At 40.0% G+C, this 24,347-nt stretch overlaps 1 non-coding gene across 1 annotated transcript; it reads left to right on the top strand.

Moving 5' to 3' along the window:
• The first annotated feature begins 2,357 nt into the window (after positions 1-2,357).
• trnah-aug (transfer RNA histidin (anticodon AUG)) lies at positions 2,358-2,430 on the top strand. Its single transcript has one exon. It is a non-coding gene; the product is annotated as a tRNA-His (tRNA).
• Positions 2,431-24,347: the final 21,917 nt, after the last annotated feature.

Here is a 24,347-nt window from a genome sequence, read left to right as displayed (position 1 = left end):
ATTCAAGACAGAGAATGGTGCATATAATTTTATTTTTGCTTCATGCATACAATTAAAAGATTAAAACTAATAAAACAAGTTTTATAGAGACTTTTCCATTTGATTACATTTTGTATGATGGATTATGCAGAAAAAGTAGAATTGGGCTGAAAGATCTATCGCTTTATCACCTCTTCAGGTTGTAAATCGTGTTTTTAAAAAGTAACTAAGTAACTGAGTAACTAAGTAATTAATTACTTTTGAAAATAAGTAATCAGTAAAGTAACGGGATTACTTTTGGGGGGAAGTAATCAGTAATTAGTTACTGATTACTTTTTTCAAGTAACTTGACCAACACTGCCTGTGGGACCCCCCAAAACTTCCAGAAAGAAGGACTGGCATGCCAGAAGGTTTTGAAACTTTCATTTTGATCCAAAACAAAATTAAACAGTATGACTCAAAGATGCTTAAAGGCAAATAACCTTTTACGGTCCTTTTTACTCATGCATATGTCCCTAATCAGACTTTCTTTTTTTTCTGGTTTTTATAAAACAAATCTAGCTGGTTTCACTGATTCTAATGCTCACTAACTTGTTATTTGTAACTGGCTTTTGGCACTTCCTATGTAGAGAACAGCAAGCTATACTTGATTGTATGAGTCTTATTTCATCTAATCTGACACAGTTACAGAGTTTTATCTAAGAAGGGACTCACTCAAGCCCAGTGTTGAAGTTTAAATAGTTTGCTTCTTGACAACTATTGTATATATAGCTATGATGCTTCCTGAGCTTTTCTGTTGCTATGGTGTGGGTGTAGCTCAGATGGTAGAACAGGTCACCTACTAACTGGAAGCTTGGTGGTTTGATCCCAGTCTGCATGCTAAACATCCTTGCGCCAGATATTAACCCCATGTTGCTCTACGATGCATGTAGGAAAAAGGGGGGAAGAAGTCATTGGGTGAATGTACAATTTATGTAAAGCACTTTAAGTACTCAGAGTAGAAAGCGCTTAAGAATTAAGAATCGGTCCATGTAACAGCTACATGACAGATTGGCACAGAAATCCTTCTCACATGACTTTCCTATCATTCCATTATGAAGTTAACCTTTGTGTTCATTACAACTTTCATGTTTCTCTCAGGATGTATTTCAATAACTTTGGTAATCCAGACTTTAGCTCCATAACCAAGAACCAAATATTGGACAGAATTGCTGTTATATTTAGTTTAGTTTAGTTTTTTATATTTAGAGAAAGCAGTTCACCATGCAGACATGAACACACTGTTTTTAAAAATATTTTATTTCCATATTACCTTGTTTTTCCATCAAGCAGCTGTACATACTTGTTTTCCCCGTAAGCGCCCTGGATGTTTTTGCGTATGTACACAGATAGTTTTTCAAAAACATGCCGCTTTTTATCTCCATCCTCCCCTAAGTGGCGACACATTTAATGAGAAGTGGCAACCCACATAACGTTGTCTTGTAACGCAGTGATCCAGAATGATGGTACGAGACAGGGAGATAAAGCTTCAGCTAAACAGGGTGAATCCGTCCGACCGCTACAGAGGCCCGACTGATATCAGCTGACACGACACACAATAGCGTCTGCTTCGCGTCATTCAAACAGATGAAAGACTGGATTCTTCCTCTTCGCAATCAAGATGACACTGATTTAAAATACATAACTTTCCTGTCTGCAGGGGGAAAATGGATAAAGTGGGGACAGGCCTAATCAGCTTGAACTGTGATGAGATCATGTGAAAAAGATACGCATCTTTTGTTTTGTCTTATCGTCATGCAAACATACATTTTGAATGAACACGACAGACAGAGGTAGATTGATGAGGTGCAGGATTCTATTTAGGTGAACAAAAAAAAGAGAAACTAAAACTAAAACGAGCCGCGCACGAGCCGCTCTTTGTTCCAGCCTGATAATGTATCCCAAATATAAGCGGTTACAGTGAAGGGATGAATGATGTAAAACAATAATTGTGGTCAGTGACATAATGTGCATGACATGTAGTCTTGCGGAGGGATATAGTAACAACACAGCTCAAACCACAATCTGATTACAAAGACACAGACTGATGTACTGAAGCAAAACTTCAAAAGCTCCTCATATGGAGCTCATGGAGTGGGTGGCCTTTTGAATAAGCCAAAAAAACAAAAACAAAACAAAACCAAAAAAAAAAAAAAAAGACGTCTCATACTGACATTGCAGAAACATGAACGAGGTGTCTGTTGACGTTTTGATGCACTGGCTGCAGCGATATTGGATGATATCATTTTAAAACTACAGACAAAGTTCTTCTAAATGTCAGGATAGCCTGTGTTCAGGATGTAGATGCTAATTGAGCGATGCGTTGCTCCTCATCTCATGGGCCAGTGGTGCAATGGATAACACGTCTGACTATGGATCAGAAGTTTCCAGGTTCGACTCCTGGCTGGCTCAAGTTGTTTCCCAAATGATTAATATCTCTTTGTGTACCACATGTGGCTTAACCCTTTACTGCTGTAATCCTACATCTAAACGCAGTGATACAGCTTTGAAGTTGCAGTGTTTGATGCCCTGCGAATGAGAATGGTCTGACTGGACCACAGAGTATCAACTTTAGGGCCCCACATGAAGAAAGTAATAAAGAAAAAGGTACTGCCAGCGTGTAATCCAACTCTCAAATCATAACAATGATCCTGGGCAAGATGACAGATGTACAGTGAGCTCTCACATGCCGGTAAGAAGGTAAAATTAGTGGCCCAAGGTCAGATCACCCACTTCCTTTCATCAGCAGCTCCAGCTTTTCAGCCATGGTTGCTGTTCTTACAATTATTGTCTCATGTTTCATAGAAAGTGCACTGATAAAAACTCTGTGCTTAAAATAAATGTGCATAGATTAATCTAAATATAAACTTTGTGTTTTTTCTTTTCTTTTTTTTGTAACTCAAAAATAAATAAAATGTAAGAGGTTGTGTTAGGGATTGGTATTGAGAAGATTTTCACGATTCCGATTCCATTTTCGATTCTGTTTAACGATTCGATTCTCTTATCGATTCTTTTTTTTTTTAAAAGGGGAACACTAAGGTTGATTAGCTTAGAACTTTGTTTTATATCTTCTCTTTGAACAAGATAGAAATTTAGGAGTAACATGGCCTTACAAACCCAACAGTGAGATCTTAAGAGCTCCACAGCCTATGGCTCTTCAATGGGTGTCACAGGGTCCCCAGGAAAAAAAATTGTAAATGTAAAATAATAAAATAAATCTTCTTCTGTAGCAATAACAAAGTATAACATAAATTATTCTGTAGAAATTACACAAGAATATCCAGTAATGTCCCTGCCTACAATTAAACACATTCACTTACTGAAAATCGGGGGCATCTGCTGTAGCAAATGGGTTCAAGCCTTTGACCACAAACTTAGTCACTGCTCATTGACATTCGTCTATCCTGGCCTGAAAGGAGACGCAGTGAGAACTGCCAGCATCTGAGCCAACCAGACTCTGTCTGTCTCATCATGGTCGCCTAAATGCACAGTAATGGCAGGTTTTGAAATAAGGCAGATCACGCTAACATAATATGTAGGGCTGCTCAATTAATCGAATTTTAATCACGATTACGATCTGGGCTTTCAACGATCATTAAAAATGACTGAGCCGATTATTAGCCCCTCCCTCATGCTTTACTCTCGCGCTGCTCCGTCTGGCAAATCCAGCGCACCTCTCTGCATTTCGAACACGCGTCACAACAATTAAGAGCAGCGGTCCCCAACCCCCGGGCCTTGGACCGGTACCGGTCCGTGAGTCGTTTGGTACCAGGCCACGAGAGTTGAGGCTCAGGTGTGAAATGTATGGTTTTCAGGGTAACACTTCCCACAGTGAAACAGACTCAGCGCGAACTGTCGCATGTCCGCCATTTCCTGCCCGAAACCGGAAGTGACGTCATTTTCGCGGAAAATGTAGTTTTTTACTTGTAGGCCTTTTTCCTGCAGTATATAAAAATTGGTGTATCTCCAAATTAAAACTATGAAAACACTCAAAATAAATTTCCTGTTGTTGTAAAATATTTTTTGCAACTTTTTGTATTTAAAGTTTTGAGGGATAAACCTCTTAAATTTCTCCAAGTAGAAATATATTTTTTTAAAAAACAAAAACGATTTTCAATTTTTTTTGTAGTTTATTGCACTTTTTTGCAATTAATGCAGTTACTATGGACTTAATGCATACATATTATTAAAATATGGGCTATAACAGTTGTATAGCAACTTGAAATGCTCCCACAAATGGCACTACAGCATGTAAAAATATAATATAAGCTCTGGCGGACTTGGTTCTATAGTAGGTCTTAAAGGGTTAAATAAATATCGTCAAATAATCGAGATCTCAATTTCAGTGAAAATAATCGTGATTATCATTTTTGCCATAATTGAGCAGCCCTAATAACATGCACTGTTAGTTGATTATTTACCTACCTACCGCATTAACGGGAGAGGACGTGCAAACGTTACCGCTGCTGCTGGGTTGAGATTCACGAGTCCGGAGCGGAATTAAAAACACGACATTCATTTAAGGTCATCGTGTGTTTTGTGAGCAAATGCTTTTGCATATTCATAGTGTTTCCTCCCTTAAATGAAATATCTACTTTTCAAGTATTGCAAGTTGCCCTGCTGTCATCTGTTCTCGTAAAGTATAACCAAACTTTTGAGCGTTTGAGCCGCTTAGTTACCATGTTTCCTGCCAGGTAAATGACGCTCCGCAACGTGGTGACGTCATTCGGGGCGACTGGAATCGATAAGGGAATCGTTTGCAAAAATGGCAAACAATTCCAAGGAATTGAAACAGTGGGAACCGGTTCTCAACAAGAACCGGTTTTCGATACCCATCCCTAGGTTGTGTTACAGTAAGGCTCACTGCAGGTGACTCACAAAGTTATTTGTCAGTACATGCGTTCCTTTCTCTGTTTCACTACATAGCAAGTGGACTTTACACATGAGTCATAACTTGAGTTTCACTGTATATGTATGAGAACATCCAGTGTAATATCCAAAGGGACATCATTCTGTTCAGGGAATTTGTTAATATGATCATTTTTCAGCAAATTTCAATGTTATTGGAAATACTGCAGTTACCAGAGATAAAACAAGTATTTCACTGGGTCTGAAAATCACTCCCAAGTGCTAAATGAGCTACTTATTTACAGACTGCTACATAACTTTCCCCAAAAAGTACGCATGGGGAATGTGTTCTGGGTCAAATCCAGTTGTTTTACATTTAAATTAGTTTGAAAGGTGAGAAATCACAAATTTATGAATGTTTTTTTTAAGGAATACATTTCATATTTTTTTGGTTGTGACCAAATAAAAGAACTGCATTACCAGACTACACTGGGAATTACTTTGAAATATAAAAGCCATATTTATCAGTTTTTTTATTGTCTGTTTTGTTTTGTTTTGTCCTGTTTTGCATGGTTAGCCTCCAGAAAGTAGCAACTCTCCTCCTACATGCTAGTGTGTCAGGGATTAACGCTGCCTCATAATAGCAAAAAGGTTCTGGGTTTTAATTTGCTGGTCATCTGCAGAGACATCTTTTCACCAACCCATTTTTCATTTTTAACTCTTTCTTTCTTTCTTTCTTTCTTTCTTTCTTTCTTTCTTTCTTTCTTTCTTTCTTTTTTTTACTAGGAAAGAGATCTTCTCCTTTCATACCCATTTACTTTTTGGTAGACAGGCAGGCAGAAGGTCGAGTCGGTCATCTACAAGTCAGATGGTTGGTGGTTATATCCCTGATTGCTCCACTCTGCATGCCAGCATACTTTTTGGCAACATACGGAGTCCCAAGTTGCTCTCTGATGTGTTCATCAGAGTGTGAATGTTAGAAAGTACTTAGGAGTAGACACAAAGCTGTAGTATGACTCTGCGAATGAGGCTTGATGTATAAAGTGCTCTGAATGTTAAAGTACAGTAGAGCAGCAATATCTAAGAACCAGTCCTTTTACTTCCCTTTATTCAAGGTAGTAGCTGCATAGAAAGACAGAGAATGTGGTGAGATGGGGCACTCAAGAGTCAAACTGGAGACTCAACTGCTAAGGTCAATTTAGCCCAGTGCACCCCGAGCACTCATCCAGCCGGTCTCACTGGTAATTAAAACTGACTGGATGAGATCTATGACTGCAACAGCTAACAGAAAATCCTCATCTTAACAATACTATAAAAAAAATTTCCCTTGCAATTACAAAACTGACTTTTTTGTATCAGTTTTGTAATGAACCTATTAGACAGACGTATGGATGGTGATTGTGATAAAAACTGGAGTTGGATAAATGAGGAAGAAATCCTTCAGGTCATAAGAAAAACTAATGAAATAGGAAAATGTCCAGAGGGAATCAACTTTAGATCTGGGTGGAGCAATGAGAAGAAGTATTACGTTTTTGTGGTACATGCAGTTCCATATTGATAATGAGTTCTGACTGCATAGTGTCTCAATAGTGTCCCGAATACTTGTGGAACAGCAGGACTTGTTCATTTGCATTTACATTTGCAGATTTCCTCTATGTGTATTTTTAATCCCTGTGTCAAATCTGAGTGAAAACATGAAAAGATCATTTTCTGTTTTTACCAGATTCTTTCACATTTTCTGCATTTTCATCCTTCTGTTCACTGAAAACAGACAAAAAGAAAAACTAAAAGACTGAAAGATGTGGTTGATTTCTTGCTATGGAAATACTTCTTACTTTTCTTAGTTGTAATGCTTTCTCCAACAAAAAAGAGATTATGCACCATAATCAAATTTTGGTTCATAATCAGATTTTACACATTATAATCAGATTGCGCATGTTTTTCCCAACTTTTTTCTCCCGCACAGCTGTTGTATTAGTCTATTTAAAGTGTTGTGCACTTTAATGTTAGCCATTACAATAAATAGAGAAGCCTCTGTGCTCCTCACACAGGATGTCTCATAACCAACCTGAATGGAACCCACACACACACAAGCACACACACACAGTTTAGCAGCTTACCTAACCTAACCTCAAATCAGCTCTTCACCTGAAAATTTGTCCTTAACTCACAACATGCGCTTACAGTACTAAACAGAATGTGTGAGCCAAGGCAAGTTCTGGTGTCCACGTTCTCGCTGTTCTGCCGGTTCTGACCTCTCCTGTCTCCGTCTGCCTCTAAACAATCTATTGCTCACCTCTTCACCCGAACACGCACTCACCTCCACCGTCTGACAAGCGTTGGGGCCCCAGATCATAACCTCTGTCTAATTTATGCTCAACTTTGTTGCGAGGCCACACGCCCGTTCATGTTGTTTATGAGGAAGCAGCCGGCAGGGACCTCTACGCTTTGAGTTCCCGCATGGTGCGAGCTCAGTTCTCTAGAAGCAATAAAAGTAGTTTTAAATCTTTACCAGGAGGACAGAAAAGGACGCTGATTCATTAACGCTGAGATTCAGGATGGTCGCATGCTGCACAGATGAGTCAAATTTGCTGATATGAATGAATAAGGAAGGATCTTAAAGACTCATTCAGGAGAAAGGTGAGGAGAACAGGTGTGTAAAAAGGCAAACAGGCACTGGGTAAAACTACTGGATACTGTTTCACGAGGAACTTATCATCTGTTCTGCGCCTCTCTGTTTTATGTCTAAATATGTCTCCTGGGCCCTTTTCTTTCTCTCCTTTTTTCTTTTTTCCCCTCCTCATCTTTTCAAGAGCAAAAATTGCCCGTGACAGCTGCTGGCAAACTTGGAAGATAATTTAGGTGGAAAAGAAAAACAAAAAAAAAAGAGTCCTCTGTTTTGACATAATTACCTCTGTACAAAAAGAAACTCAGACCCCCTTTGAGCCGCTCTCGCTGCACTTTCTGCTCCAGTAAACAAGCTTTTTCTGAAAGTGTGGAAGGTTTTGACAACAAGTTTTAGAAAAGAAAACGAGAGCGTGAAAAGAAAATTGGAGTGACATCAGCTTTTCAGTGAGGGATGTCAAAGTGGAGGATGGAAACTTCAGGGAAGAGAAATAGATGTGGCTTGAAATAGGCATAAGTCAGGTCTTTCTTACACAGCGATGGGTTTACCGCCTATAAAAAAAAGAAAAGAGGTTAAATGAATTCATTTGAAATGCAACGATTTAAAAGACAACAAGCACAGAAACGTTCAAATCACAGCTGGATATTAGAGATTCCTTGGAAGCTTTCTACCTCTTGTAAGTGACACACAATCATTGCTGACCATTCTCGATTTAGCAGCGAGGGAAGTGCCACGCTATGTCCTTACGCACAAGTATAACGAGTGATGATATTTTCATAACCCGGTTATGGTGAGGTAATCAGCTATAAAGGAAGGCCTCCACCAACAGCTGCAGTGAGGATGACATTGGCTGCAGATCCTGGAATCTAAAAGGGACTGCACCCTTTTCCTTACACCTAGGGTTTTTTTTCTTTTTGCACAGAATCCACAATGGACTGACCGAATGGAAAAACTGTCATTCTGACCCAAGCCACTAGTCAGCATTGGGCTTTAAAAGTGTGGAGTTCTACATGCAAACTGAACAGCACCTCCTTTATTCTGAGTAGCTGCCCCAGATGTAGAAGTGCAGAAAGTTGCGGGTGTAAAAAGAAGGAACAAAGGCATGGTGGGTTTGAAAATGTGCCTTCATTTCCTCCCTTACAATACTTTCCAGAAGGCCCACAGAAAAGAGCACTGATGACAGAATGATTAAATATGTGCCTTCACTGAAAAAAAAGACGATGAATTAATTATTGCACTTGTAAGCGACTTTGAGCTGGAAAAGCGGTCATATAATTAGCCATTAATACTCTAAACTGACTCTGACAAACAGCTTAATGATGCCCTTACGAGACTGAGATAATAAATTGTGAAAAAAAACAGCTCAGGAAATCTCGCTTTGGTCTGCAGCCATCTAAATATACATTACTTATATGTAATCAGCCATCATGCATAAAATAAACACAGTGCAAGATCTTTATTTTGAAAGGTAAATGGAAACAGTGCCCAGAGGTTTTGTCTCCATCTGTGTGCCGTTTAGCTGAACACCTGAAACACGTGCGTGCGTGCGTGTGTGTGGTGAACGAGGAGGAGGGGAGCAAATGACAAGGCAATCGCAGCCTGTTTCTATTAAATGAGTGCTACACTGTCAGCCTCAGGAATCAAAAGTAATGTAGCAGAACTAGAAATACCATAGTCCTTATTTCATGAAATGTTTTTCATCAGTTGACATAAATGACCCACAATAACCTTGTAGTGGGCGATCGTGGCTCAAGAGTTGGGAGTTCGCCTTGTAAACGGAAGGTTACCGGTTCGAGCCCCGGCTTGGACAGTCTCGGTCGTTGTGTCCTTGGGCAAGACACTTCACCCGTTGCCTACTGGTGGTGGTCAGAGGGCCCAGTGGCGCCAGTGTCCGGCAGCCTCGCCTCTGTCAGTGCGCCCCAGGGTGGCTGTGGCTACAATGTAGCTTGCCATCGTGAGTGAATGGGTGGATGACTGGATATGTAAAGCGCTTTGGGGTCCTTAAGGACTGGTAAAGCGCTATATAAATACAGGCCATTTACCATTTGTAGTCTTGACTTCGCAGCCAACAGAGATAAGGCAACTTAACCTGTACATACGCACCTTGTTGGATCCTGCCCATCCCTGAACTGTCAGTTTTATTAGTTGTTATTTCTGAAGTGCTTTATAGATTTGTTTTGTTTTTTTGTGTCCTGTCTGGCACTGTAGCAATCAGAATTATTGTCTGAAGGCCAAGAAAAATGTCCAACAGATTTACTTTCCCAAGTGGGCTTTTTGCTATACTGGTCCACTTGATTGTCATAGTTTATTTGATCTTTATTAGTTATTTTCATTCTAAGTTATTGTAATCAGGCCAGACTGGACTCGGGGACGGGAAAGAAAAACAAGAAGAAAAGTTCAGAATATATAGATTTGTAAATATATCCAAACAGTAAGGGACAAAGCCATAAATGAAGTAAAAATACTGTGAAACTGCACATAGAAACTTTATTTGGGACAATTTTTGATTATTATTTTGGGTGCGTTTTTGGCTTTTATTTGACTGGGGAATGAGAAGGGGGGGAAAGGGGGGGAAATGGCAGGAAGTCACCTGCTCAGCCAACTATAGTGGTGTTGACAACAGCCTTTTTTGACGAGCCTTTACATGCAGGTAAGGCTTCCAGTGACCACTGAACAAACTGAAATAACAGTTATGGCTCACTTCCAGTTCTTTGAGACAGATGTCTGGTTTCGACCCAAGATAATTCCCCATTGATGTTGCCAATATGGTTTCCTTATGTTGAGAAAAACGTCTAGAGAGCATTGGAAAATTGGTTCCACTTTATATATTTGCTTAAAATCTGGTTATATAAAAGGCTTAATAATTAATTTAAAGCTTACATGATTGTTTAAGAAAGAGATTTACGCATGTTTTTATCAACCTGTTTATGATTAAACTTATAGAGGTGTGCAGATAACTGCGCCATCTTAAAGCATTTTGTCTTCACTTGATATCAGTTGTGTTAGCTTAAACTGTACTTTATAAACTCCAAACATGGTTGGTGCAGTGAAAGCTTGGAAGCACTTGTAACATATAATTCCCTTTTTCTTGGTTTTGTCACTACATATCAGGACATTTCTTCTATTGTAACCAAAACAAAACCTGTTGTGATGTGGAGGAACCTCCTATTGCTGCTGCATAAGTGTGAAAGCTGGAGTGTGTTTTGGTTTTGCCAGTTTAGACTGTTGTGTAGTTAGGCCAGCATTGTGACAAGTTGACAGCTGTTTAAAATATTCTTGGCCATTTTGCTGAGTGCTCAGACTACCAGTGAAAAAGCTGGCTACGTGTCAATTTCAATAGTCATGCTAGAAATCCCTGATCATTTTAAAACAAGGTTTTAAAGTTATGAATAGCTAATTAGGCTTTAGATTACATTAAATGTTCCTGTGTGATGCCTTAAAAATACAAATAAAAATTATATTAAATATCCTACACATATACAGTACATTTGTGAATATAGAGTGGAAGTCAGCAGCTGGTACAACTGTGTGTTTGAGGGAAAATCAAGTACTGTAGTAGGAATTCACATTTAGGTTGTAGTGTGTAAAGGTTCACCACTAGGTGTTGGTAGACTGCAGAGTGCAGTCATCGTGATTTTGTTTTCTTACCTTTCCCAATTTATGTGCATGATCCTAGCTATAGTGGCCACAATGTAGGACAAACAACTCTGGCAACCATTCTTCTGTAGAGTAGGCTGTCAGTCCGCTATTAGCTTCAATTGACCAGCTATTTCATCTCGAGGAGGCTATAAAACTTTGCAAAATGAGTCCAATATGAGTTGAGGAGTCAGTGAATATCACTTCTGTCCAATTACAGTGATAATGAGGTGAGTTGTTGATGATATCCCCAACTTTTCTGTTGGTAAGCGCTGTTGTGTTTGTCGCTGTTAGCTGCTGTTAGCTGGCATTAGTGAAACTTTCTTTGAAGTGGATCTAGAATTGTTGGACTCAAACACTTAGCATATAAACTCTCACATGACGTGAGTCAAACTGTTTATCAGAGAGAACATGTGATCTTTAGGACACTCTAGCCTAGTATTAGCTAACAAAATGTTAGCTTACAACCAGCAGCTGTTTTTTAGCTGGCTTGTTGTTAGCTTTCCAGAGTCAGGACGGTTGCCTGTCTAATCTGCTGACAGTAATTGCAACAATATTGGAAATAAATAAGCATTTGTATGCACATTTTCAGGAACGAGATCCTTGACTTCAGTTTAGGGGATGATGCTTGAGGTAATGAGGAAGAGAGAGGAGAGAAAGCTGTGGTGGAGGACATGAAAGACATAATGAGGAAGAGATGATGTACAAATGTTAAATGGCCATATATATTTGGAAAAAGCTATTAATTGTTCTTTATAAGTAACATATATCTGTGGCCACTGTCTAGTTGCATAAATAAAACATGTTCAGGCTGAACAGCGATGCCCATCTCAGCCACTGTATTAAGGATGTTGGGGAAACTTGGTGACTTCTATTTTTAATGCAATAATATACGTTTACAAAAACTCATCGCTATATTGGAATACGTAATTACAAACTAATCAGTGTATAGTTATGACTACAAAATTGTGTTGTTTTTTTTAAGTAGCCTAAACAAATAATAGCATTGAACAGAAGAATCAGTTTGGATAATAGGATTTCAGCTATCGTAGATATTCTGTCAGAGGCCTTGCAAATTGCAGTGCAATACTACTTTGAGTGACAGTCCACAAACTGAGTTCCACAATGAGCCACAGTGGTGTGTTTGTTTTGCTTTGCCTCTCCTGTCAGTGTGTCTGTGGAAGCTGTGGTTGGAATGGGGTCCTTGGGGACAGTCGGGGCAGTCATCCCAGACCAGATGAGAACAGGTGGCTATTCTTGTAACCAGGCCTTTCATTAATACCAGTGCTCCAAGTGAGCATGGTGTTAACACTTTTACAGCTCCCCTGGGCAATGCAAGGCCCATGGCAGACTGGTATAAAAGCCTGTGGTGACAGGTCACCTTGGCAGAGGGTGGCACTGTCTACCTGGGCACTCTGCCAGGTCACATGGGTCAGTTCTGCGTACAGACATGTAACCTCAGCGACAGGGCATTGCTGGAGTGAAAGACAAAACAGCTGGTAAGCATCTAAGACTTTGAACTCAGAATGTCTTAGTGTCTTTGCTGCAGTACTGTTCACAGAAGGAAGTTTGGCTTCTTTTAAAAATGGGACCGTGAGTAGGCATAAATGCAGCTGAGTACAAGAAATGGGCTCAACCAATCAGCATTTATCTAAAACAAATACAAGTAATTCTTGAAGCATCTGTTGCCACAGCTGCTATGCTTTCAGCTGAAAAGTTTCTTCTTCAGGTCATTAAATCCCTGCGGCAGATATGTAGATAAATCAGCAGGACATGATACTTGAAGTAATCCTTCACCAGCACCATATGAATACATTCACAATTATTTCTTTGATGCAAACAATGCATAAATCATTGAAAATAATGGCAAAGTTTCATCTGAAAGGACCTGCATCTACTTCAAAGTCTGACCTCAGCACAGAGAGTGAGGTAAGGCCACTGAATCTTACTTGGCTTCTATATTTCAGCCAAACAAACTCATCAGTCTGTGATGATAGATGTATGTCCTTCATCCATGAGGCTTGCATTAAGAGAGACATCAAAGGTACTGCAGCCTTGTAAATGCTGCTGCCGGTACCATTAATCCAATAACCTTTTCGCTCATCGAGACTGTGTTGCTTTCACAAGATAAAGTCATCCTTGATTTATGCATCAGCTATAATCAAGAAAGGCTAGAATTTCACAAGCTGGACAAGCTAATGCGTAGAAAAGCCCAGTTAATGTTACATGTTACACATCCAGAAATGTGCTTGTCATGATGTATGTGGGCTGTGAGCTGCCATTGCAAGAAATATTCTCCTGATTAACTTCAACAGGCTGGCTTAGATTAGTATGTTAAGTGGCTCATTTGTTCTTCTGAGAAATGCAACACGAGCTTGATCAAAGAAAGATACTGAAGTCTGTAAAACGGCTACATAGTGGCAACAGGGACCGGACAGATTAACCTGATATATTAAAACATGTTAAAAAAAAAGTTATGGCATTGTGCTGACAGCATGCTTTTCTCTTGAAAGGCCTCAGCATCTATTGGATATTCATTGAGGCAATTTGCACAAGCATGATTAGTTTTTTTTTACACAGCTCACCAACTTTGTCCCAAACATTGCTCAGTGACCTGCAACTGTTGGAGCCTACAGTTGTAATTTGTGTTTATGGCCAAACAGAAAATGCTAACACCCTAAATTATAACAGTAATGGTAAAATAGCTCTCTGAGTTGACCCCTGTAAACATTTCCTGTTGAGTTGATGGCTCTTTCACTCATTTTTGATCATAAATGACCAAAAATAAGTGAGATAAATGAATAAAAGTGAATAAAAACGCAAGGGTATTTTCTAAATCTTGGTCAAACCATGTTTCAGATTGTGGTATTATCTGTGGTATGAAACTGTGCAGTCATTGGCTAAAGGATTATCAATCACAAGTCATTAGCCAGTGAGCGTGTGGTTTCACAGTCAGACGCGCCGCCACATTGCATCCAGATTTTTGGGACCGCAACAGTGGAAACGTTCACCTCAAGGCTCCAGGAAGGGACACCACAAATCAGTGAGTGTCATGGTAGTTACATGCATCGTTTATACCGTCTATGGGCTTAGTACAGGCAGATAAATACAGAGCTGATAACCTTTAGTCATATTAAAGTGAAGGTTTGAGCATTTAATTTGACAAGAACTGAAATTTCAATTTTGGAAGCGCACTTTTTGACTGAGCATTTAATTCTGATCTGAGATTTTCCCAGAGTTAATATGTTCCATACACACTGAAGCTGGAGTAGCAGAGCAGCTTATCGAGGAACTAGCCAGTATATCAAAACTATGAGCAACTTCAGCCCACCAAAGAGAGTTGCCATAAATCAGCAAAGGCATTGTTCTTTTATAAGCTCAACAAATGTGCATTGTTTCTGCATGAATTCCATCATCTAACACAATACTAAGTTTCACAGAACCATCACAGCAACAGTTTCAGGAAATAAACTGGCACAATACAGCTATTGAGGTTATATAAGCTGCAAGCTGATGGCCAAGCTGTCCACATATTTGTTACCTGCTCTGTATAATGTGGAATCTCGACCAGTGCGTTAAAAGTGAGAAAGGTACATGAAAAATGTGTCCAGCTTAAGCTCGTTCTTAAATACTATAGATGCTTTGCTTGAAATTTTTCCCACACAAATTTACAGAAGGTTGATCGTTTCTTCCCACAGGAGCATTCGCTCACTCTTCCTAAAAGATTGCAGACCCCTACTAGAGGAGGAGGACATAAATCTCACCCTTTAAGAGATTACACGCTATTAAAGGCATATGATCCAGATTGGATGGAAAGCAGAGCAATGGAGGGGGCTACAGGAAAGACTCCAGCTTGCCTGGAATGACTCTGGCTGACACACTGGCCCCATTCTCCACTCTCAAGGTTTATTACCATAGGGATGCTGGTGCTTTTGATTTCAGATGGTCAAAATCCAGTCTAGTGCTATACATCACATTTAAGTGAAGGATCACAGTGTATCTATAAATGCATGATAATGTAACAGCCCATTCACCCACGTAGTGAAATAGGACTCGACGTGAAAAGCCAAGTTTGTATCTGCGCTCTCAGGCGTCCCACAGAAGTTAGATATATGATACGCCATTATGCCAGATGATAAAGCAGCAACACACTGACAGATTAACACACCTGTAGCCATGGCTACGAATAGGATAAACACAGTTTGTGGGGGGGGGGGGGAGGTTTTGTTTTTGCCATTACTGTTCAGAAAGCCACTCTCAGTGAAACCGCAGTCATTTACACTCTCAGTCTCTTGGGGAAATTAGTGTGAATGCACTCAAACGGCCTCACATCTGGAGTCAAAATGCCGAGTGGTCCTAACGAGTCCCTGGTGTCTCAGTTTTGATGGTCACAATATGCATTACAGCAAAGTACTGATGAGCAGTGAGCTGAATGGCATGTGCCTTATTTACAGTTTATACAGTTTGTACAAGTAAAGTCTACGATGAGCAAAGTAACCAAAAGACCCTGCCATAGGTAGCCTCCAAGTGACAAACCATGCTGAAAAGAATTTAATGGTCATTTTTATATTTTATTTATGGATTTGCTCAAAGGACATCGGGTTTTGTCAACAGAAGTCAAAGGACAGATCTGAAGACGAAACTCTGTAACTGATCTTTTACCCTCTGGAATATCCTTGAGCCCATTTATCTGTTAGAGATGAGCGTACACACACGCACGCAAACATGGGCACGATTCCTCACATTCTTAATTGATGATGCTCATGGTGGCGGTATGAAACACGTGTAACTGCGTCTTTATTACCTTGGTAAAAAAAAATTAAAAAGAAAAATAAACACACGCAGTGTGTTTGTGGTTGCTAAACACACTCCGACGTGCTGCCAATCCCTCCCTTTCCGACAGCTGAACAAAAGCTGCTCTGTTTGAAACAAAACATCAGAATGTGCAAGAGGGCCCCAGACTTCGCCTGGCTTCCTGCCAAGCTCTCCAATGGCTCATCAAAGTGAGAATAAGGAAGGAACTCCGCTGTGGTTTCATAGCAAGCTCGAGCTTGGACTGAGCTTTTAAGAATATGTTTGAAAAATTGCCATCTTTTTTCTCTCTCTCTTCTTTTTTTTTTACACTCGGGCTTTGTAGTGTGAAGAGCAGAAAAAGAGGCATATCCACCATGGTACTGAAAGTGTTTGAAAGTCATGTCTTTTGAGCACATAAGACAAGGAAGATGTAACAGGAACGGGCATCTTATGAAATTGCTCAGGAAACATCTTTTACTTACACTCAGTCTATCTGCTGTATATCTAAAATGTGAACATCTAAACCACTTGGCAATAGAGTGGCTCTTACAACAAGTAAGGGTGGGGCTGATGGATCAAGACAAGTTTTTTTGTTTTTTTTTTAATGAATGAGTCCCTGGGTGGGTAGGATGCAGGCATCCAGTCAAGCATGAAGCCATACAGGCCAAGGTCCCTGGGTGGCACTGTGACAGACAGAAGGAGGGAATGGCTGGACGAGGTGCCTGGGAACCTTGCTCTAAGAGGATGACAGCTCTATAAGTCAGGCCTTGATAAAGCAGTCAGAAGTGACAATCTCTGGGTCACAGCCAACGCAGCGTCCGTCCTGCTCAGATAAAGTCAGACAGGCCATCCATCAGTCCGGAGACGCACAGCTCTCCCATGCTCTCCAGCCACAATGGAAACGACTCAGTGACCAACGGCTGCAGGAATGCACAGAGCCTCTCGAGAGCGAGAGGCAGCGCTAAGGACACAAAGATAGTTGTCAACCCTCTCCAGAGAAATCATGCATGGCGATTATTAGGAGTTTGTGACGTTTCGCATGTTGAGAGGCAGAGGTGACGTGTCTCTGAGTGAAAGGGTGGAGACGGTAGTTCACAATGACGTGGGACATGACACGTCTTTCGCTGAGAAGACCACCGTAGCTGCAGAAAACAGGCCAGCTCCAGAGAACCTTTATAGCTTAATGAGAATGCAATAAGCCAGAGAAAGCTACACATGCATTCCACACGCCAGGCCTGTAAACAAGGCACACAATGCAAGTGTCACAGGAAAATGAAAGCCCTCCTTTTTTACAACTATAGGCCACATTTCAGACATAAAAATAGGATATGCTTGGAGACTGAAAAAAAAATCCACAAAAACATTTCTTTTAAAGTGAGAAATAGCCAAGACTGTAAACTATTCAGTGCAAACATATAAACTGGAAAACCTGTTCTGCAGCTTGTCAGTATGGACAACCTCTCTCTGTGTCCATATCCTCTCAGGCTCATACTGTGGGCTCAAGCCAGGAACTTGTCTGTGTGGCTCCAAAGAAAATATAACCAATTTCACAAGAACAAATAATAATTTCCCTCTCATGTTTACTCAGAATTAGCCTCTTGCAGGTGCACATGATGGGAGGAGAACAGGAAGTCTGCAAACATGATTTAATTCTCTTTTCTATTGACATAAAAAGATAGTGCTTTTAATTGTTTCCAAGCATTAGGTTTGTTTGCATGCTTAAAATAAGTTACCTCAGCATGTGTAGTGTCTGGACAATGTTAATGCTAAGTTGATGGAAGCTGGAAATGACCCGACTTAGGGCTGCTGGTGAAAAAAAATCTCATCACTCCATTTTTTTCTTTTGTTTTTTTGTTTATTGTTTTATTTGTATTCTGTGCAACAGTTAGAATAGAAGATTTGTGCCGCTCGCTTATTAGCTAGCAAGCCAAGTGCAAAGCTACAGCTAGTGCCTGAAAGAGTGGAAACTGAAAGAGACAGCTAGCCTGCTGTCGACATAGCAACCTGAAATTTTACTGTATGTTCTCTAAGTGAAGGAAAAAAGTGTTTTATGACAAATAATAACGCATCAATTTCTGTTTATAACAGAGTTCATTATTATGTTTAAGTCAGAATTCATTGCACTCATTTTCTTAACAGCCTAAAATATGATGCATGCGAGAGACTAGACTACCATCTTAAATGTCAGTTTTTTACTTTTATATGATACCTAAAATTTCAAAACTTCTAGATTAACATGCAGAAAACAGATTTTACTTACTTGTTAAATTTCTCTGCTTTTGGGGTGGCTGCAGCTCAGGAAATAGAGCAGGTCATCTACTATCTGGAAGGTTAGTGGTTCGATCCCGGCTGCTCCAGTTTGTGTGGAATGTGTCCTCGGGCAAGATACTAACTGCACTTTGCTCTGTGTGTGTGTGTATGTTAGACAGAAAGCATTTATATAGGGAAAAAAGTGCTTTGTGTTCTCAGACAGACTATGTAAGAACCAGTCAGTTTAACTTGAAGGTGTCAAACGGTGTCTGATCTTTAAATTTTTGTAGTTTAGTAACCAAGCAAATACCTAAATACCACATACTTTAAAGTAGCTCATTTACAAATAATTAAACGTTTGATTTTTAAAAATTAATTTTTCCAACAGTTCAAACTCCTTTAAGAATAATATGAGGAGGTATAAATGGAGTGTAAGGTACAGGGCTTTTTTATTGCCTCTGAGTTCTCATCTGAACTGGCATTTAGTTTTGAGCTCCCAGGCATTGGATCCCTGGCCCGGGTTATTGTTTACCACCAACCAACCTTTATGAAGTGTCACCTTCAGAGGGCATTGTCCTCATTGTGGTCTGACACAATGAGACATTCTGCACCAGAAATAGTAACATGTTCTCATTTCGGAGGCGAATGCCAGCAGCAAGGAAACAACATTCCTGAAAAAACAATAGCGTTCCAGTCCTGCTTCATCATGCTTTTTTATTGAAGGACTCTGCTCTCAAAGACCTGCATATGCTGTGCTCCAGTGCTGTTCTGTATGCAACCTTTAATCAGGCTCCCAGAAATGCTTTTAACTTGGCAACGGAGTGAGTGTGAAGGACATGCTAACTATGTCAAAGAATGTAATTCTTTCTTCGGCTGTGATTGCCATGCCTCATCTCCTTTTCTGTGTAGCCAAACACTTTTCTTCATCAGATCATGTTCAAACACTTCTTTAATTACACCATAACACATAGAAGTGGTTGTATAGGCGAGCGAATTAATGACTGGAAAGTTTGCTTTGGAAAAATCTCAACAACAACACTGCTAAAGCAAAACTACCATTTGCAAACCAGTGCAAGCAAGTCAGCATAATTAAAACGGACAATCCATTAAAGTCACACACTTAGAATACAGTGTGGAAAACATGAACATGTTACAGGAAGGAAAAAAGGATGTCATAGCGAAACTCAGTATCTAGTATGCATTTGAGAGACGTTGCTGTCCCATAGCACGCTTTTCTCTGTTTCCCTCTGCAGGCTGCTTGTAGCTGAAAAGTGTGCATGTCCAGGTAGCTGGCTAAAAGTTGCCAAGTTGCTATTTTTTCCTATGTCTTCATGCGACTGAGGTAACTTGTGCTGCAGCTGTTTCTCATCAGCAAAACTTCAGCCTCTTCATAGTTTATAATGGAGCCCAAACCCAGGGGGACAAATGTTACTTGTACTGTATGAGCAAGAATAAATCATGGTGCTCGAGAGACAGTGCTGTAGATATTTCCCTAAGGTAATCTGAAAAAAATAGAATTCAAACAAATGTAGCCAAGAAGACTGAGTCAGAAGAAGAGCAACAGATCGCCATCTCACAAAACACTGGAGGCTTCTTCATAAATAACTTTTTATCTGGAGCTATGCTAACTCCATCATTGCTGCCGATGCAACTTGACACGCAGTAAGGATGAATATGCACACCGTGTCAGCTTGGAGGTGTAGGGTGTGCCCTGGCAGGGGATCAAACCAAGGTAAGGCTGTACTTACATCTGATTGGCCTCATGTTCTCTGCCAAGGCTACCTGCAGTGCTGATATCAAAGGCAGGCTACCTGGTCTAAATCCAGCTGTCGCTTGGTTTCCAATTCGTTTGAGAACATCTGTCCCTCTCACTGAACTGAGTCCAAAGTCTCATCAAGGCCTTATTTAGAGGAATAAAGGTGGCCTATGATATTTAACTCTTTCTGGCAGCCAGGCTTAGTGCTTGGAGCAATGGAAGTGAAACAACGCTCCATGTTTTTGAAAGGGGAAAAAAATCAGCACGGCTGACCCTTTGCTCATTTGCTACATTGTCTGCACCACATTATTTTGCCCCTATTGTTAATCTTTTTTTTCCCCCTCAACATTCCAGCCTACAGTGCACCATTTGTCCTGTCAGTGCTATCTATTCATGATCCATGGGGGTTTACAGCCATTGTCAACCTGAAGTTACGGTGACTGGAGGATAAAGGAGTCACACGGCCCCTGCAAAGTCCTCTAACACACTCATACCTGGTGCTAAGGCAAACAAAGAGCAGCGGATTCTTCAAGCCTTCAGCTATGAACACTGGAAGCGCACAGTGAAGACTTCCTTTGTAGGGATTTGGACAACATTTATCAGAAAAGACACATTTTATGGCGACATGCTCTTTTATTCCACTCTTCACAATTGTGTTTGTCATGGTTTAAAGACCTCCCAGGGCATGTTAATGAATAAACCCGCCTAATTACGGTGAGATAGAGAACAGTGTTGTGTTTGCACTACTGGAAACTAATTGTATGCATTGTGTGGGTAGCAATTACCCAATATCTACCCTTGGTTTTCAACTAAAAAAAGCCTTTTTTTTTTCACCTCTCCTGTGTGCTATGTAACAGTTAGCATATTACCTCTTGCTTTCTACTATTGCTGTGCTGCTAGCTACTTAATTTAGCTTAGCTACAGACCGGAAGGAGATGAAAGGAGCCAGATTGGCCCAAACACAGCAAAATTAGATGTCAGCACCTCAAATTATTAGATGTTATAAATCTATATATGTAACACATGCCTAAAAAAACAGTAGTGAATTATGTGTGGGACTATGTCTTAGCCAGGTGCAATGACTTCCTGGAGTCCAGACAACCAATAAAGATTTTTGCGCTCGGAGGAAGATTTTGATGTATTGTTTTGCATTATTAATCACATGTTGAAGGTTGCACATGTGTGGAGCTCCTGAGAGAAGAGGTTCAGGCTTGTGCTCAGTCCCTGCATTACTATTCACCCCACATAGCAAATACACTCCCTTGTTCAAAGAATTACACTCCCTACACCAACTTTTCATTAAATATACATAAATCCAACATGGTTTAATAAAGTGGACTACAGTGAATCTGCCTTAAAACGCAGACTGATAAATACTCAATCTATATGTAAATATGAGGTACACAGGAAAAAAAAAAATCAAAACGCAGTAAAAATGCATTAGCCGCCCTGTTTGATCAGAGTCCCAGGAGCTGAAGTTATGATTTTTAATGGAATCAGAGGAGGGGAGAGTGTCAGAGCCGAGGCAGGGAGGTGAGAGTATGAAAGCATTCACAGGGGAGCTGGCTATCTGAGAGGACACCGGATAACAGAATGGACCTGAAAGCTTACTCTCACTGAGTGGAAATGGAATTATTGCATTTGAAGGTCTCAGCAGCTTTTTCGGACTCCTACAATCACGCAAAAAAAAGGTTTATGTCAAATCAAAAACAAGTTTCTCACTTGCAGCTCGAGTACACTCTTAACTACGTGACTAATGAAAATCTCTGTTTCAAGTATAAAGCATGTGTGTTGGTTGAAGCAGTTTTTGTCATATATTTTTACATGTTTTACCTGATTAATTGGTTGAAAAAATAGTAATGAAAGAAAACTTGGTTGTTTCACAAAAATTACAAAAAAAAATAGCCTTGAACAGATAAGTATTAATATAAAATAATATGCCTATTATTAACAATGCCTGCGTACAACCATGCTTGCAGTACCTCGCCCGACGCTAGTAATAGCTTGCTAACATGGTTATGGTGTAAAAGATTGGCATAGCTTCCAGAGCTCAAAAGTCAAGCTATTCTAGTTAATGGCCACCAGTAGGCAATAAGTGGGGTTGCAAAAAGACTTTAGGTCCTATAGAAGTCTATAGGAAATTGCCAGGACCTCCATAAACACTTTGCAGCTCGGTTCGTGTTTTCAGTTGCTAATTTCGGTTTATATTATATATAACAATGAGCTATTTTTAAAATTTTAGTCAGTCTAAGTTTGAGAAAAGAGGATTATCCAAGATATACTCACTGAATGCCAACTTGTAACTGACAAGTTGGCAGCTAATGAGCATATAGCTTCAGTCAGACCCACCCTCATCACCACATTTGATTTAAAAAACACCAAGAGGACACACTCACTCGCTTAAACAAGGTTTTCTCCACAGACTTCTATACAACCAGAATTCTTTTGCAACCAGAGGGATCGCCCCCTGCTGGCCATGAAATAGAATGCAGGTCCACACAGGGAAATGAACTAATAAATGAATCATAGTAGCTACATCTATCATTTAGTGTCATCTATGGCGTAAACGAGAAACCAGGCATGATGAATGAGTGGTGGTTCTGACTGTGAAACGTTCACTGGTTATTACTGTAAAGTTATTATTTATTGAGCACACACTGGGAAATCTCCCTTCTGATTCTAATAATAACCATAATTTCCTAAATGAATTTCATATTCAGTCAATATAACAAATTCAGTCAACAATATAAAATAGAGAATAAAGACAATAAATAAAAACAGGAAACATTAACTTAGCTTACAGAATGAGGGAGCGCAATGCCTTTTTTTCACAGACAATACGACCAAATTCTTTTGCATCCCAGGAGTCGCCCCCTTCTGGATATTAAAAAGAAAGCAAGGTGGGTCACTTCTACATACAATAAATTCTTTTGGTGTGAAAATTTAATTTTGTATTTAATTTAACCAAGTAATCAGTGGCTTCATAGTGTAGTACTTTACATATTTAACAAACAAGTGAGGGATCCCATACTCAGTCCCTGGAGGAGACTCAAATCCCCTGGAGGTTATATCAGGATGTAAAGATCTGCCAAATCAAATATATGGCTCTACCTGCTGTGGTGCCTGCTTGTGAATAAGTATCTCCTGAGAGGAGCTTTCATTTATCTAACAAAGTTTCATTAAAGAGAAAAAAAGTCTAATGAGATTGCTTAACCACAGCTAATTTGACTCAAACACTCACTCATGTATCCACACTAATAAACATTCATAAAAGGCTGGGGTAAAACAGCTAAGTGCAGGAATGCAGTTGTCTATGGAGCCCCATTAAGCTGGGTTACTACAGGGTGTGTGTGTGTGCACGTCACCATCTGTCTTTTACAGGGTGCCGAGCACTAAGGATGGTGATATGTACCATGCAGCTCTGTATGAATCATGTGACATTCCACACATAGTGATTAGTGCCAAATTACGGTCCGCACAGGGAACTGAATGAAGTGCTTGCAGATGCCTGTCAATGCTGAGCTCCAAACCTCTAATCCCAACACTATAGTTTTAACAACTTTGGAACACATTATTTATGTATCATAAAACAAGCTTTTCAGATCCCTGGACAAATTGCCCCACACTTAGCTCAGCTAAACACAGTGATACTCTGCCCTCGCTGCTGTCACATGAACAAAGCAGTCTGACAAAGACCTGGAAAAAAAATCTGAAATATGAAAGTCAGGAGTCCAGGAGTTGGTTGACTTACATATGTACTCAGCGTGTGGTGGTTTGAATTTGAGTTTTCTATCATTTTCATGCCATACATCTTTGTAACTGAGCTGAAGTTTAGATTTAATAGCTTGTTGTTTAAAACTCATATCAACACAGATGCTGTAAATCAGACACGAAACAACCGTGACCTCCTTGAACTACATGTTCTCAGCTCCAGGATTTAGTGAGATGCTCCATGGGTGCGCTGCAAATGCTGTATATTATAAACAGCATGACCTAAAAGTCTAAATGCTGGAAGTGAACTAAATATTATTACAGCCCTGTCTGGAAGACATAAAAACAGTTTATAATGACACCAAGGTAGAGGAAGAAGGAAGGAAGGAAGGAAATGGGAACGCTCTTGCTTTTATAGGGATAGTTCAGTCGTCACTAATGCTTCAGTGGAACCAGCTAAATAAACTCAGCGTGCTTATGACTGTACGTCAGGAGGAAGTTATCCTGTAACTGGGCAGATATTTAATATTTCCCCTTTTTAAAACGGATAAAAGTGCAACACTGTCTCCATGTTTGGAAAGGAAAGCGCAGGATTCCATACACATGCAGTGCTGAGCAGAGGTTTACTTGGCATCATATCAAAAACAAAAATTGAAGTATTATACAGCACCAGTGCTGAGTGAGAATGTCCAACGTATGAGTGACAGC

The sequence above is a fragment of the Diplotaxodon limnothrissa genome, linkage group LG5, assembly GCF_057381915.1.
Source record: "Diplotaxodon limnothrissa isolate DT_005_m linkage group LG5, D_limnothrissa_male_GT1.1, whole genome shotgun sequence".
Classification (NCBI taxonomy): Eukaryota; Metazoa; Chordata; class Actinopteri; order Cichliformes; family Cichlidae; genus Diplotaxodon; species Diplotaxodon limnothrissa.
This window is presented reverse-complemented; position numbering and strand designations above follow the sequence as displayed.